We start from the raw sequence: 15,234 nt of genomic DNA on the forward strand, positions 1-15,234 counted from the left end.
TTTTTCATCATTGCGTAATATTCCATTGCATGAGTATACCACAGTTACTAAAGCTAAACACAGGCTTCTCTGATTTCAGATCTCCCTCCAACCTTTCCTGGGCTGAAGCGAGACCATTGTGACTCATTGCTACCTGCTTGTTTGTCCAAAATGCCAGCTGTCTACTCTTCTCCCCACTCCTGTAGGGGTGGAAGAAGCAGGGTTTCCAGCTTCTCCTCCTGTGTCTGGATCATATCTTCCTCCTCCCTCAGGAACACTGCACTGCCTTCTTCCTTGGGACCACCTGACAAGGTGCAGAGAAAGAAAAGCGTTTACCAAGGAGGTGCTCTAACAACGTTATTCCTGCTGCACTCGGGATGAGTGGTGCTTGTGTGTGATCCAGCCCTGATTGACAGGAGGCAGAACTGAGGCAGCCCTTGGAGATGGTGGAGTGGTGGTGGTGGTGGTGGTGGTGGTGGTGGTGGTGGTGGTGAGAAAGCCTCACAAACAGAAGGAAATCTTCGAAGGTCTCTGAACACTCCAAAGCTGTAGCATTGGGAATTGTGCCAAGTTGGATCAGCTCTCCTGGTGGCAGGGGGACCTAGAGCTGGCCTCTGGGTTACCTTACGAGGATACCCAAGGACAGGAGTCATCTTGGGTCTTAGTTCAGCTCAAAGCAGGGAAAGCAGGATCGGATTGGAAAAGGACTTAAAACGATGTCAGGACTGAGTTGGGACTGGTCACTTGGCTGGAGAACAGGACTGGTATTGGGAGGTCCCTGTCTCCAGGAAGTCCTAGTCATAGGGTGCCTGACAGGCAGGCTGGCCTTCTGGGGGCATTAGGGAGCTGCTGAGGGTCCTGGAGCAGCAGATGATGATTTCTGGACCCCAGTGAACAGTGGGACAGATACTATTTATACCCCCAGGCCATACTGGGGAAGGATGAGCTTGTCTGCAGAGGGTGGGATGAGAACTGGTCTGTTGTGGCTATGGACACCTCTCCTTCCTGGAATCTTCTGCTTCCAGGCACTTTCCCTTAAGTGTCTAATTCAAGCCTGGCCTCTCTTGGCAATCCCCCAGAATCCATAATTAATCCCAACTCTTATTTTCAAAACTTTCCATCTCTCAGGATGGTATGAATGCACAACACTAGGAAATGTAGCCTCCTAAAGGTGCTTAAAACACGGTGCTTAAAACACGGTGCCAGCTGTTAGGATAGTTTTACTACATCAACTTCAGACAAGGTCAGCCCCAGTTCAGAAACTACATCAGTGGTAATTCTTTGGGCAGGTTTCTGTGATTTAATGAAACAGTCCTTTGAGGAGATGGCAGCTCACTGGGGAGAAGGAGCTGGTTGTGTTTTAATTTATTATTCCTTGTCAAAACCCCAGTAGTTCCGGATAGGGGAACTGGCCGAGTTTCAAAATTGGTTGTATCCAAATTGAAGATCTGCTTGTCAGATTACAGGCAATATGCTATTGATGCAACTGAAGTCTACATTATACCCATCTGGATGCTGAAGGTTGTTACATTTCTCAGTGCCTGAATGATTGGGAAATGTCATTTAAGATGACACCAGGAAAGGTTTTGTGGTTATCCTTTCATTACAGATACAGCCCCTGTGGAGGTACAAAGTCATAGCTAAATGCAAGGTGTGGTTTGAGGGGCAATGAGAGTTGCCTCACCCCCATCTCACACCATCTTCCTGAGCCCACAGCTGGAGTTGTGGATTTCCTCCACCCAGGCTTGCTGAGCAGATGAAGGCTGACATGAGGGTACCTGGAGAATGGGGGCACTTTTTAAAGCCAGAGTCTGGATGCAATGCCCCAGCACTAGTCCCTGGGCTTCGAGTCACATAGCTCATCCCTAGGTACCTGGTGCTGTGTTTGGCGCACAAAAGCTGCTCAATAAATGGCAGCTGTCACTATTCCCTGTTTTCTTGCCAAAGGTCCCAGTTAAAAGAACAAGGCTTGTACCTTGGCCTTGGTTCTGAGTTCCTGTTACCTATTCTCCAGGGTCTGTTCTGGAAGAACTGAGGTCCTGTCTTACTCTGAATCCCAAGCCTGAATATTTCCCCATTTTCTCCCCACCCATCCACCAAAAGTGTATACCAGTTTGCAGGATGAGTTTCTGGTCTCATCCCAGTGAAAGATCCCAGTCTCTGGAAGGTTCCCAAAACTTACCTAAAGACGAAGAACTGGCCTTGCTCTTGACACTGACTTCTAGGAGCCTGGACCTGAAAACCTGAGCCCGAGCTGGGTTGCCTGGCCTGGGCAGATATGCCTGGTATTACTGGTCTGCCTGGCCTTGGTGGGTGTCTCCTGCCCTGAAATTCCATGGGGCTGGGCTCAGCTTGGTCCCCTGAGGCTGGCTATTTGCCAGAGCAATGAGATTCTTTGGCAGCTCAACAGAATTCCATCTTTGGCCCCCGAAGTCTGGTCCCAGTGCCTGTTTCACCTTGGGGAGCAGGGGATGGGTGGGGTGTGGTGGGAGGACTAATTCTATGACCTTCCTGGTATCTACCTACCTAATTGGCTGAGAATCATCAAATCTCTACTGGTCTGTACTTCCGTCATGATTCCTCTTCCTCCTCATCCTCTCTTCCCTTCTCCATTTTGGTGAAATCAGTGAAAACTCTTGATGATAATTATAACAATAACTCTGATAAATAATTATTAGTAATAAAAATAATAGAGATTTATTGAGCTTTAAATTACTATATGGCAGGAACTATGCTAAGTGCTTTAAATGGATGGTCTCATTTAAACCCCTTTCCAACCCTATGATGGGGGTACAGTTACTAGCTCCATTGTATGGACAAGGACACTGAAGCACAGTCAGGTGTACCAAACTGCCTGAAGAAACACAGACCTTGAGTTATGACAACTTACTATGTACTAGGCATACACGATCTTAGTTAAGCCCCACATCAACCCTCTTGACATAGATAGTGTTATGATTCTTTCTGTTGGACAGATGAGTTAACTGAGCTGTGGTGGTTTTAAAACATGTCCATAAATTCTTTGACTTTTCTCCTATCAAAAGGTGGAGACTAGTTCTCTGCACATGAAGCTTAGCGGACTATTGTGACTGTCTCAACAGAGAGATGTGGGGTGACTTCTGAGGCTAGATTAGAAAAGGTCACACAGCTTCTGACAGTTCTCTCTGAGACACTTGCTCTGGAAGCCTTTGAAGTGTAGCCACCCTGAAGCTGCCGTGCTGGAGAGACCAGAGAGAGAAACCACGAGCTGTTTCAGCCTCTGCTACATCAATCATCCAATTGCAACCACATGAGATGCCTCAAGAAGAACCTCCCAGCCAAGCCTTTCCCAAATTCCTGACCCACAAAAAGCATGACAGATAGGAAGTGGTTATTATTTTAAGCCACAAAGTTGTTTCGGGGTGATTTTTTACACATCATTAGATTACTGGAACTTGATGTGAATCCTGATTTTTCTGACTCCAAAGCTCTCCTTCTCTAACTCCTTACTTTATTAAAAAAAATAACACAGACCCTCTCTGCATGACTCTCAAAAGACTTGACAATCTGGCCTCAGACTACCTTTCAACCCGAACTTCAGTCATACCAGCCTGTGGCTCATTATAAAGCTGTAGTAAAGAGGATAAAGCATGAGTTTGGAGAAAGTTCGATATGTTCTCCTTACCTCATTTGTGACCCTGGGCAAGCCACTCAACCTCTGTGAGCCTTGGTTCCCTCATTTAAACCGTGTCTCTTTCTGAGATTCATATATGCAGGGTGTTTAGGGCAGGAAAAGAGGCATTGAAACATGAGGAACTTGTCCTAGGATTACTGTGAGTATGGAAGGAGGTAACATATGTTCTTTATATAAATATATATACATTAATTAATTTAATCCTCTCTCAATCACCCTCCATCCAAGGACTATTTTACAGATAGAAGAAATGTAATTGACATTACATTACCGAGAATGTAATTGACTTGCCCAGCATCACACTTTGTGGGAAATGGATTATCGTTCCAATTCTTCACCCCCTTCCCAGTGATTCTCTAGTATGTCTACACCCTTTGCCATGTGACCGTGTGATATATTTTTCTACCTCTCCACTTAAGGTTCATCCAGTAAAGTTGATTTGGCCCGTGAGGTTTTAGCAGGTGAGACCAAGTAGAGGCTTGAAAAGTACATGCACAGGTGGGCTTACGTCTCCTGTGCCTCTGCCATTGCCAAGGAGAGGACATGCCTGGGCTTGCCCACTAGTCCAAGGAAGGAGATGAGAGACATGAGAGAGTAAATACCAGTTCAGAACTGAGAAGGTAAAAATCAGACCTGTTAATGATCAGTGGCTCAGTGGCTAAAATGATCGACTGCTAACCAGAATGTTGGTGGTTTGAAACTACCAGATGCTCCACGGGAGAAAGATGTGGCGGTCTGCTTCTGCAGAAATTTACAGCCTTGGAAACCCTATGGGGTCGATATGAGTCGCAATTGACATCATGTCAGTGGGTTTGGTTTTGGTTGGCTAATAATCAGACTATGATGATAGACACAGATAAGGCAAGATGCAAAGCCAACAGAAAACAAAGTTTCCAGGGTCATTTGCAGCTATAAAGCATAAAACCATCACCTTCGTTTGCATTATTACTACTTCCTTGCTAATGACTTCCCCAGCCCTGATTCATTTCTCCTACTGCCTGAGCAAAGATAACTGGGATACCTAATTACCAAGAAAATCTCAGTTTCTCTTAGCTTCTCCTCAGAATCATTCAGTTGTTGTTAGGTGCCATTGAATTGGTTCTGTCTCGTAGCAACCCTATGTACAACAGAACAAAACAGAATCATTCAGCAAAAGCCTAAATCTTACTAAAAGCCCCTTTCCACTCCTTCTTAACATGATGCCCCACATCTGCTGGTGTGCACTGTTCTTTGTTGCAGCAAATTGAAAAACTCGGACTTTGCTGGATGTTTTCTGGTGGTCTTTATCATATGAGCTTTATCAGACCCAAGCAGCAGGGCTGAGCTACTTCAGCTAAGCTAAATCTAGATGATCCAACTCTCAGCCAGCGAAATGAATTCCCATTGTTGTAGGTCGCTGAGGTTTTGTGGTTGTTTGTTATGCAGCAATAGGTAATTAATACACATAGTTAGTTATGGTGGAGCTAGGATTTAAATTGAAATACGTATGACTGCAAAATCCACCATCATTCCACTGCGCCACACTGCCTTCTTACATGAGCTATTGTGTTACAAAAATTTCTGTTGATCTATATTTAATTTCACTGACTCTTCTGGCATCTCCATTCTGTTAGTTCACCCAGTAAAGTTTTTATTTCTGATGTATTTTCCAGTTCTAAAATTTTCATTAATTTTTTTTCTATTTCTTTGTTGAGATTTTCTCTTTTCATTCATTATGAGCATATTTTTCTTTATCTCACTAAATACAGTTATAATAGCTGTTTTAAAGTCCTTGTGTGAGAATTCCATCATCTAAGCCATCTTAGAGTTAGCATCTATTGATTATCTCTTTTTCTGAGACAGGGACACATTTTCTTGGTTCTTCACATGTCAAGTATTTTTGGATTGTGTTCTGGACATTGTGAATGTTATACTGTGGAGGTTCTGTATCCTACTATGCTGTTCTCAAGAGGCTTTATATTTTGGTTTTAGCAAGCACTTAACTCAAACTGTAAACTGCCATTCCTGTAATGAATGGCAGCTCAAATCTTAGTTCTTTAGCCTTAGCTACAAGTCGCTTTCAGTTTGCCTCATGAATACATGGTTCTGTGGCCAGCCAGAGACTTGGCCTAAATTTGTACAAAGAATTGGGATTCCCCATTGGTGAGTCTCTCGTTTCTGGGGTTGCCCCTCACTCTTCTCGAACTCCCCTCCAAATTCTGTCTGCTTTTGTTCAATCTCTCAAGTGTTTTGTCCAGATTTTATAGCTTTTAGTTGCAGGATGATTAATTTGTTAGGTGCTCAGTCTTCCACACCAGAAGTGGAACCTGTGGTGACAAGTTTAATAAGTCAAGTTGTTCTTCTCAGTGGATCCTATCAAACAGTACAAAGCACTCCTCCCCATCAATCTTCCTCTGCTTTATAGACCTTTATCACCACCTGACGTTGGTGTATTTGCATATGGTCTCTTTTCCCCCATAAAATGTAAGCTCTATGAGAGCAAGGGTTTTGTCTGTTTCGCTCATTGCTGTATCTATCTTCAATGCCTAGAAAGTGCCTGACACATAATAGGTGGTCAGTAGACATGTGATCAGCACATGAGCAAACTGGTTATATGAATACTGGCCTTATCTCATCATCTTTCCAAGAACAGAATCTTGCTTTGTCATGTGTTATTCCAGTCCCTACATCTAGAAAGCTATACAGAAACCTTAAGAAACATCTATCTTGGTGTCTCGTGTAAGACCTATTCGCCCTGTTTGCGCAGAGTGATCTTAGGCTTTCTTCTACCTAGGTCACTTTTTTAAATTCTGTTTTTATTGAGGTATAACTCTCGTATAATAAAGGGAGGAAATCTTAAGTGTATAGCTCAATTAATTTTTACATTTATATAGACTCTCATAATCACTACATTGATCAAAGTGCAGAACATTTACAACTCCCAGAAGGCTCTTTCATCCTTTACCCGAGTCAATTCCTGTCCCCCACCCCACCCCCACCAACAGGAACTGCTAGCCTGTTCTCTACCCTTATAGATTAGTTTTGCCTGTTTTTTTAGTTTCTTATAAGTGGGGTTTTACAGCATGTCCTCTTTTGTGTGTCTGGCTTTTTCCTTCAACATTATGTCTGTGAGATTGATAATGTCGTTCCATGCAGCACTGGGTGGTTGTTTTCCATTGCTGTGTGGTGTTCTGTTGTATGGACATGCCACGGTTCATTCATCCACTCTCCTGCTGATGGACCTTGGATTGCTACTAGTCTTTGGTTATTACGAATAAAGACACTGTGAACATTTACGTTCAAGTCTTCGGGTAGACTTAAGCACTTATTTCTACTGGATATCTACTTAGAAGTGGAATTGCGGACTATTGGGTGGGTTAGCTGCTGTTGAGGCAGCACCTGACTCATGGCAACCCCATGCACCACAGAACAGGATGCTGCCCCGTCGGTTGCAGATTGGGCCGTTATGATCCATAGGCTTTCATTGGTTGATGTGTGGAAGTAGGTCACCAGGCCTTCCTTCCTCCTTTGTCTTAGTCTGGAAGCTCCATTGAAACCTGTTCAGCATCGTGTTGTCGAACTTGCATATAAGCAATTCCTGGTCTGTCCGCAGTCGGCCCCTGGCCCTGTTCTGACTGATGTTATTGAGCTTCTCCACTGTCTCTTTCTGCAGATGTAGTTGGTTTGATTCCTGTGTATTCCAGCTGGCGAGATCCATGTGTATAGTTACCTTTTACTTTTGTTGGAAAAAGTATTTCCAATGAATAGTTGCTGGCCTTGGAAAATTCTGTCATGTGATCTCTGCTGTCGTTTCTATCACCAAGACCATATCTTCCAACTACAGATCCTTCTTCGTTTCCAACTTTTGTATGCCAGTCAGCAGTAATTACCAGTGCATCTTGAGTGCATGTTTGATCAACTTCAGACTGCAGAATTTGGTAAAAATCTTTAATCTCTTCATCTTTGGCATTAGTGGTTGGTTCGTAAATTTGAATAATAGTCGTATTACCTTTGTCTTCGGACAAAGATTAGACTGGAGTATAAAACATAAAATAATACTCATAAAGAGTGTGGTTCTTAGTTCAAGCAGAAACGTGAGACCAAATGGGCAACTCCTGTCTGGAGGCAGGATGAGAAGGCAGAGAGAGACAGGAGCTGGTTGAATGGACACAGGAAACCTGGGGTGGAAAGGGGGAGTGTGCTGTCACACTATAGGGATTGCAATGAGGGTCACTTAATAATATGTGTATAAATTTTTGCGTGAGAAATTAACTTGAGCTGTAAACTTTCAGCTAAAGCACAATTAAAAAAATAATGCCCGTGAAAACTTCTTCTAGTTGTCAAAACAGCCTCAGATATAAAAGTCAAAGTGATGACCGCCATTACTGCTAACAAAAAATGGCACCAAAGCAGACTCACACGCCCCCGCCCCATCTGCCCAGTGGTCGCCGCGCAAACATTCCGGTGACTTCATCACACTGTAGAGCTCCTCTATGTTCTTCAGGCAAGGACGGAAGGTTGGGAGCCTGGCTTATTCTGAGAGCAGTTACAGATGTAAACTGTGGCCATATTTTCTTTCATTTAGTCAAACACATTCTTGCCATTAAAGACCTTTGAAACCGAGTTTAAAAAAAAAAGACTACTACCAGTCCATTTCAGCTCACTAATGCTTAGCATATCTATCTTCAAGTGTTCCATTTCATTTGTATAATTTCCAATTTTCCTAGATTCATACAGTATGAAACACACAAGTCTCCACTGGTGGACAAGTGGTGGCTGTGTGCGAGGTGCATTGGCTGGGAATCAGATGTGGGTCTCCATCATGGAAGGCAGAGACTTCTGCCGCTGTACTACCACTCAGCTTCAGTAGATATTGCTACACAGTTTTTCGAAGTGATTCAATTTACACTCCCAACAGGCAGGTGTGAGAGTTCTAGCTGCTCTGCCCCCTCACCAGGACATGCTACCGTCAATCTTTTTAATTTTTTGCCATTTTGGTGGGTGTGGAGTGGCCTCTCTCTGTAGTGAATTTGCTCTTCCCTAATGGGTAATGATGTATCACAGAGTACACAAGGTGATGTATACATTGGGGACTCTTCTGCCTAGGCCTATGGCTTCTATCCTCTACTGAGTGTGGTCTCTTGTTAGCATTTGGGGGAGCAGTGTGCAGAGTGATGCCTGGGAAAACCTGGGAGGCCAGCCGGGAGGTGGTGTCATGTAATGATTAAACCAGCCTGCACTGAAGTCTGACAGGCTTTTTTCAAATCCCAGTGCTTCCCTGGCAGGAAATAGATGGCACACTAGGTGTGATTGAAGAGAGTGTAATGAAAAGAGGATTTACAGAGGTGTGGGCAGGGTTCAGGGAAACCAGAAAGTAATAGAGAAGCATTCTGGGGGGCTAGAGACAGTGAGAAGCTGCTACTACCTCTAGGTCAAACGCATTGTGGAGAGACAACAGTGTTACCAAAACACACTGAGAGGCGTAGTATAAAATGGGTTGCCCAATAGGATCCAAGACCATCAGAAAATAAACACAGCCACTACTAACCCACAGGTGGCAGGAAGAAGCTGGGGAATAAATACCCCACACTTTCTTTCCTATACCTGCTATGTTGCTCATTGGTCAAATCCAACAGAGGCCAGTGGAAAGGGAGCCCAGTTAAGGTAGTTTACAAAGGTGCCAGTCAGGGCACAGAGCTGGGTGGAGCAGGGTGCAGGGAGGGTCTGGAGGGGCAAATGGAAACTACCCAGGACATCTTTATAGCTCTTTGACCTTGGGCAGGTTTCTAAACCTATCTGCATCAGTATCTTTATCTGTAAGAAGGGGATAATAATATCATCTACCTCATGGGGTTGTTGTGGGACTCAATCTCATGGTATATGTATAACATAACGCAGTGCCTAGTGCCAGGAAAATACTGTTGGTATTATTTTACGTTGACTTCCATCTTTTCTGGCCATCTCCTATATGGCTGCACTCTCGGGCATGCTCTAGGGTGGGAAGCTCAATCCTGGCTACACTTTAGAGTTGTCTGGGGAAGCATTAAAAATGCTAATGTACAGATTGCACTACAGATCAATTACATAAAAAAAAAACTCTGGGATTTCAACCCAGACAGCAGTATTTTTATAAGCTTCCGGGGGCGGGGGGCAGGGAGGTGAGGGCACCAGGAGAAGCCAGCTCAGCAACTGGAATTAGGCACTAGTGGCACAGTGGTTAAGAGCTGGGCTGCTAACCAAAAGGTCGGCAGTTCGAATTCAGTAGCCGCTCCTTGGAAACCCTATGGGGCAGTTTTACTTTGTCCTGTTTAGGATTGCTGTAAGTCGGGATAGACTGACAGGCAAAGGTTTTGTTTTGGTCTTCTTTTTAGATACTACCAAGTTTGAGAGCCCTTTAAGGAACAGAGTCCAGACTAGCCATTGTGGCTTTTAACCACTGAGTGGCGCTGCCCACTAATTTTTCTAGGATCAAGTCAAAGTAGAACTGCCTTTCAGCTTTTCCAAATCCTTACCATCCTCCAGGGCCCACTTTAAAATGCCATTTCCGTAGCAACACTTTCCTGCCCTGACCCCCTGACTCACAGCCAGAAGGACTCCATCCCTTTGATTTCTGAACTCTCTCAGGTCTTATGTGAATTTCAAGAGGAAACATTTAGCGAGGTCTGCCAGGTGCAAGGAGCCCTGGTGATGCAGTGGTTAAAGCGCTCAGTTGCAAACAGAAAAGTTGGCCGTTCCAACCCACCAGCCGGTCTGCTGGAGAAAGACGTGGCAGTTTGCTTCCGTAAAGATTTCAGCCTTGGAAACCTTATGGGGCACTTCTATTCTGTCCTATAGGGTCGCTACAAGTCGGAATCAACTCCACGGTGCAAAATAACAACAGTAAGAAGCATCTCATTGGGAGAATTGAAAGAATAGCCGCTCAAGTCTTCTGGGCTCTGTGGCTTAGATGATAAACCTCATCTTAGAATATAGAGTCTGGAGGGGAAAACTCGTGTTCCGGAAGAGCACAAAGAAGGTGGAAGGGGGAAAGTTCTGAGTGAGGCTCAGGATGGAAGTAGCTGTGCTCACAAAACTGTTTCTTGGCTTTGCCATTCATGGTAGGAGTCCTTTCCCAGCAAATTCTCCTTCTCTGTTACAATCTGCAACATGGGAACTGAGAACTGGCGCGGTCATCTTACTTGGTCTTGTCTTTCTCTGAGAGTAGCCTTTTTCTGGGAAGGGAACTCACAAAATCTGAATCTGTGTACATACATACAATGGAATATTATTCAGCCAGGAAGACAAATGAAGTCCTGACACATGCCACAACATGGATGAACCTTGAAACCGTTGCACTGAGTGAAATAAGTCAGACACAAAGGACAAGTATTGTACAATCCCACCTACATGAAATATTGTAATTGTGTGCTGTTGGGTCGATTCCAATTCATAGTGATCCTATAGGACAGGGCAGAACTGCCGCATAGGGTTTCCAAGGCTGTAACAGAAGTAGGTTGCCACATCTTTGTCCCTCGGAGAGGGTGGTGGGTTCAAACTGCGACCTTTCGGTTAGTAGCTGAGCATTTAACCACTTTGTCACCAGGGCTCCTTATAGAAGATATTAGAATAGGCAAATACTTAGAAACCAAAGTTCATTAGTGGTTACTAAGGGTGGGTGGAAGGGCGAAACAGGAGGGGTATTGCTTAAGGTGCACAGAGTTTTTGTTAAGGGTGATGAAGGGTTTTGTTAAGGGTGATGAAAGATTTCATTAAGGGTGATGAAAAATTTGGGTACAATGATGATTATTGCACAACATGGTAAATGTAGTTATGTCACTGAATGGTACATGTAAAAATGGTTGAAATGTTTAGTTACATATATTTCACCACAACGAAAATTCGAAGCAAAACAAAAACCTGAATCTCTGCTGAGTCAGACTCGGTAGTTGTTGTTAGGTGCTGTCGAGTCGGTTCTGACTCATAGCGTCCCCACTTACAACAGAACGAAACACTATCCAGTCCTATACAACTCTCACAATCGTTGTTAGGCTTGAGCCCATTGTTGCAGCCACTGTGTCAATCCATCTCCTTGAAGGCCTTCCTCTTTTTTGCTGACTTGCTACCAAGCCTGATGTCCTTCTCCAGGGACTGATCCCTCCTGACAACATGTCCAAAGTACCTAAGACACAGTCTTGCCATCCTTACTTCTAAGGAGCATTCTCGTTGTACTTCTTCCAAGACAGATTTGTTTGTTCTTCTGGCAGTCCATGGTGTATTCAATATTCTTCGCCAACACCACAGTTCAAAGGCTTCAATTCTTCTTTGGTCTTCTTTATTGATTGTCCAGCTTTTACACGCATACAAGGCGATTGAAAACACAATGGTTTGGGTCAGGCGCACCTTAGTCTTCAAGGTGGCATCTTTGCTTTTTTCAACACTTTGAAGAGGTCCTTTGCAGCAGATTTGCCCAATGCAATGCGTCTTTTGACTTCTTGACTGCTGCTTCCATGGCTGTTGATTGTGGATCCAAGTAAAATGAAATCTTTGACAACTTCAATCTTTTCTCTGTTTAGCATGATGTGCCCTATTGGTCCAGATGTGAGGATTTTTGTTTTCTTTATGTTGAGGTGCAATCCATACTGAAGGCTGTAGTCTGATCTTCATCACTGTTTCAAGTCCTCCTCGCTTTCAGCAAACAAGGTCGTGTCATGTGCATAATGCAGGTTTTTAATGAGCCTTCCTCCAATCCTGATGCCCTGTTCTTCGTATAGTCCAGCTTCTCGGACTATTTGCTCAGCATACAGATTGAATAGGCATGGTGAAAGGATACAACCCTGACGCACACCTTTCCTTATTTTAAATTAGGCAGTATCCCCTTGTTTTGTTCGAACGACTGCTTCTTGGTCTATGTACAGGTTTCACATGAACACAATTAAGTGTTCTGGAATTTCCATTCTTCCCAGTGTTATCTATAGTTTGTTATGATCTGCACAGTTGAATGCCTTTGCATAGTCAATAAAACACAGGTAAACATCTTTCTGGTATTCTCTGCTTTTGGCCAAGATCCATCTCAATGATATCTCTTGTTCCATATCCTTTTCTGAATGTGGCTTGAATTTCTGGCAGTTTCCTGTCAATGTACTGCTGCAGCCATTTTTTAATTATCTTTTGCATAATTTTATTTGCTTGCGATATTAATGATATTGTTCAATAATTTCCATAATGATATTGTTCAATAATTTCCACATTCCATTAGATTACCTATCTTTGGAATGGACATGTACGTGGACCTCTTCCAGTCAGTTGGCCTGGTAGCTGTCTTCTGAATTTCTTGTCATAGACATGTGAACGCTTCCAGTGTTGCATTTGTTTGTTGAAACATTTCAATCGATATTCTTTCAATTCCTGGAGCCTTGTTTTTCATCAATGCCTTCAGTACAACTTGGACTTCTTTCTTCAGTACCATCAGTTCTTGATCATATGCTACTTTCTGAAATGGTTGAACATGGACCAATTCTTTTTGGCACACTGACTGTGTATTCTTTCTATCTTCTTTTGATGCTTCTTCCTTTGTTGTTCAATTTTTTGCCCATAGAATCTTTCAGTACTTCAACTTGAGGCTTGAATTTTTTCTTCAGTTCTTTCGGCATGAGAAATGCCAAGCATGTTCTTCTCTTTTGGTTTTCTGACTCCAGGCATTTGCACATTTCATTATAATGCTTTACTTTGTCTTCTCGAGCCACTCTTTGAAATCTTCTGTTTAGCTCTTTTGCTTCATTTCTTCCATTTGCTTTAGCTACTCTACATTCAAGAGCAAGTTTTGGAGTGTCTCTTCTGACATCCGCTTTGATCTTTTTTTCTTTCCTGTCTTTTTAATGACCCTTTGCTTTCTTCATGTATGTTGCCCTTGATGTCATCCCAGAACTCGTCTGGTCTTCAGTCATTAGTGTTCAATGAGTCAAAGCTATTCTTGAGATAGTCTCTAAATTCAGGTGGGATATACTCAAGGTCATACTTTGGCTCTCGTGGGCTTGTTTTAATTTTCTTCAGCTTCAGTTTGAACTTGCATATGAGCAATTGATGGTCTGGTCTGTTCCACTGTCTGCCCCTGGCCCTGTTCTGACTGATGATATTGAGCTTCTCCATAGTCTCTTTCGACAGATGTTGTTAATTTGATTCCTGTTTAGTACACCTGGTGAGGTCTATGAGTATAGTCATTTTGGAAAGTGCTTTCATACTTGTTTAATTCTTCTCCCTCTTTCCGTTCTTCTCTCTTTTCCTCCTTCCCTCCCTTTTTCCCCTTCTTTATAGTATGCACTTACTAAGCTCCTGCTATAGCTCCGGAGAGCTGGCTGGGATTCTTCTCACTTACCCAATTCCACAGTCTGGGGAATGCAACGTTCCCCCAAGATTTCTGGGAGTCCATAAGGACTTACTTCCTCCCAGTTCTCAATCTCGGATCCCAGGTTCTGTGAGTGCTGGCCCCGCCTCTCTCACTCACCACTTCCCCCAGTCCCCTCACAGTGAATGAGTTCCAGGTGCAAAGTAACTGTTAAAAGTTTTGACGCTCTGGGAGGGGAGGTGGTCATGCTGTTAAGTGCACAGTCTCTAGCCACTTCCCGACTCCTCTGTCTTCCTCCTCCTCCTCTCTGGTTCTCAGTGGCAAAATGGTTCTGAACTCTTCTCGGTTCACTGAGCCACTTCGCCCCTTCCTCAGGAGACTTGACCCCCATCTGTAGCCACATCCTGGGGAAGTTAGGAAACTTAACTGGGCCACCAAAGCATTTTTCAACAAAGGTGTTTTCCTTCCTGAGAGGGATTCTTGTATTAGCTCCTAAGAGAACAAAAACATTTTCCATTTTATTATACTTGTTCCAGACCCCATGCCAGGGGTTGGGGATTATCACAACAGCTCTGTCAGGGACTAGCCCCAATTTGCAGATGAGGAAACTGGTTTCAGAGAGGTTAAGGTCATCATTGATTAACGTTGGATCTGGATACATTCAGGGCCCTTTTCTGCCTCACCCTGTTGCTTCTTCAAAGTCTTCTTGGCAGGAACCCGAGGCAGGTTGAATGGAGGTCATGCCCTCCGGGGAGCCAGCTTATGGAAAAAGGCCCTGGATTTGCCGCTTCCTCGGTCAGATAGCTCCAATCATTACAGCCTCAGGCTGCTGTAAATGAGAGCTTTCTTCGGTTTAAAACACGGCCCCAGTACTAGTGCCAGCCCTGCCAGGGGCTTGAAGTATGGCCTTGGGTAAATCACTTTCCTTCTCTGGGCTTTAGTTCCCTTATCTTCAAAAGGAGGCCTTCCTGCCCTGATGTCCTATGGTCTTAAAGAGAAGTTAGATAGTGGAATAATAAGGCCTGTCTATTTTTTTTATTGAGCATTTAATTTACTGTGTGCTAAGGGGGCATTAAAGGAGCCCTGGTGGCACAATGGTCAAGCTCTTGGCTGCCAACCAAAAGGTCTGTGATTGGAACCAACCAGCGGCTCTGTGGGAGAAAAGACCTCGTGATCTGCTCCATAAAGATTACAGCCTAGGAAACCTTATGGGGCAGTTCTATTCCGTAATATAGGGTGGCTATGAGTTGAAATCGACTCGATGGCACACCACAATAATAAC

This window comes from Elephas maximus, chromosome 19, assembly GCF_024166365.1.
Source record: "Elephas maximus indicus isolate mEleMax1 chromosome 19, mEleMax1 primary haplotype, whole genome shotgun sequence".
In the NCBI taxonomy this organism is placed as follows: Eukaryota; Metazoa; Chordata; class Mammalia; order Proboscidea; family Elephantidae; genus Elephas; species Elephas maximus.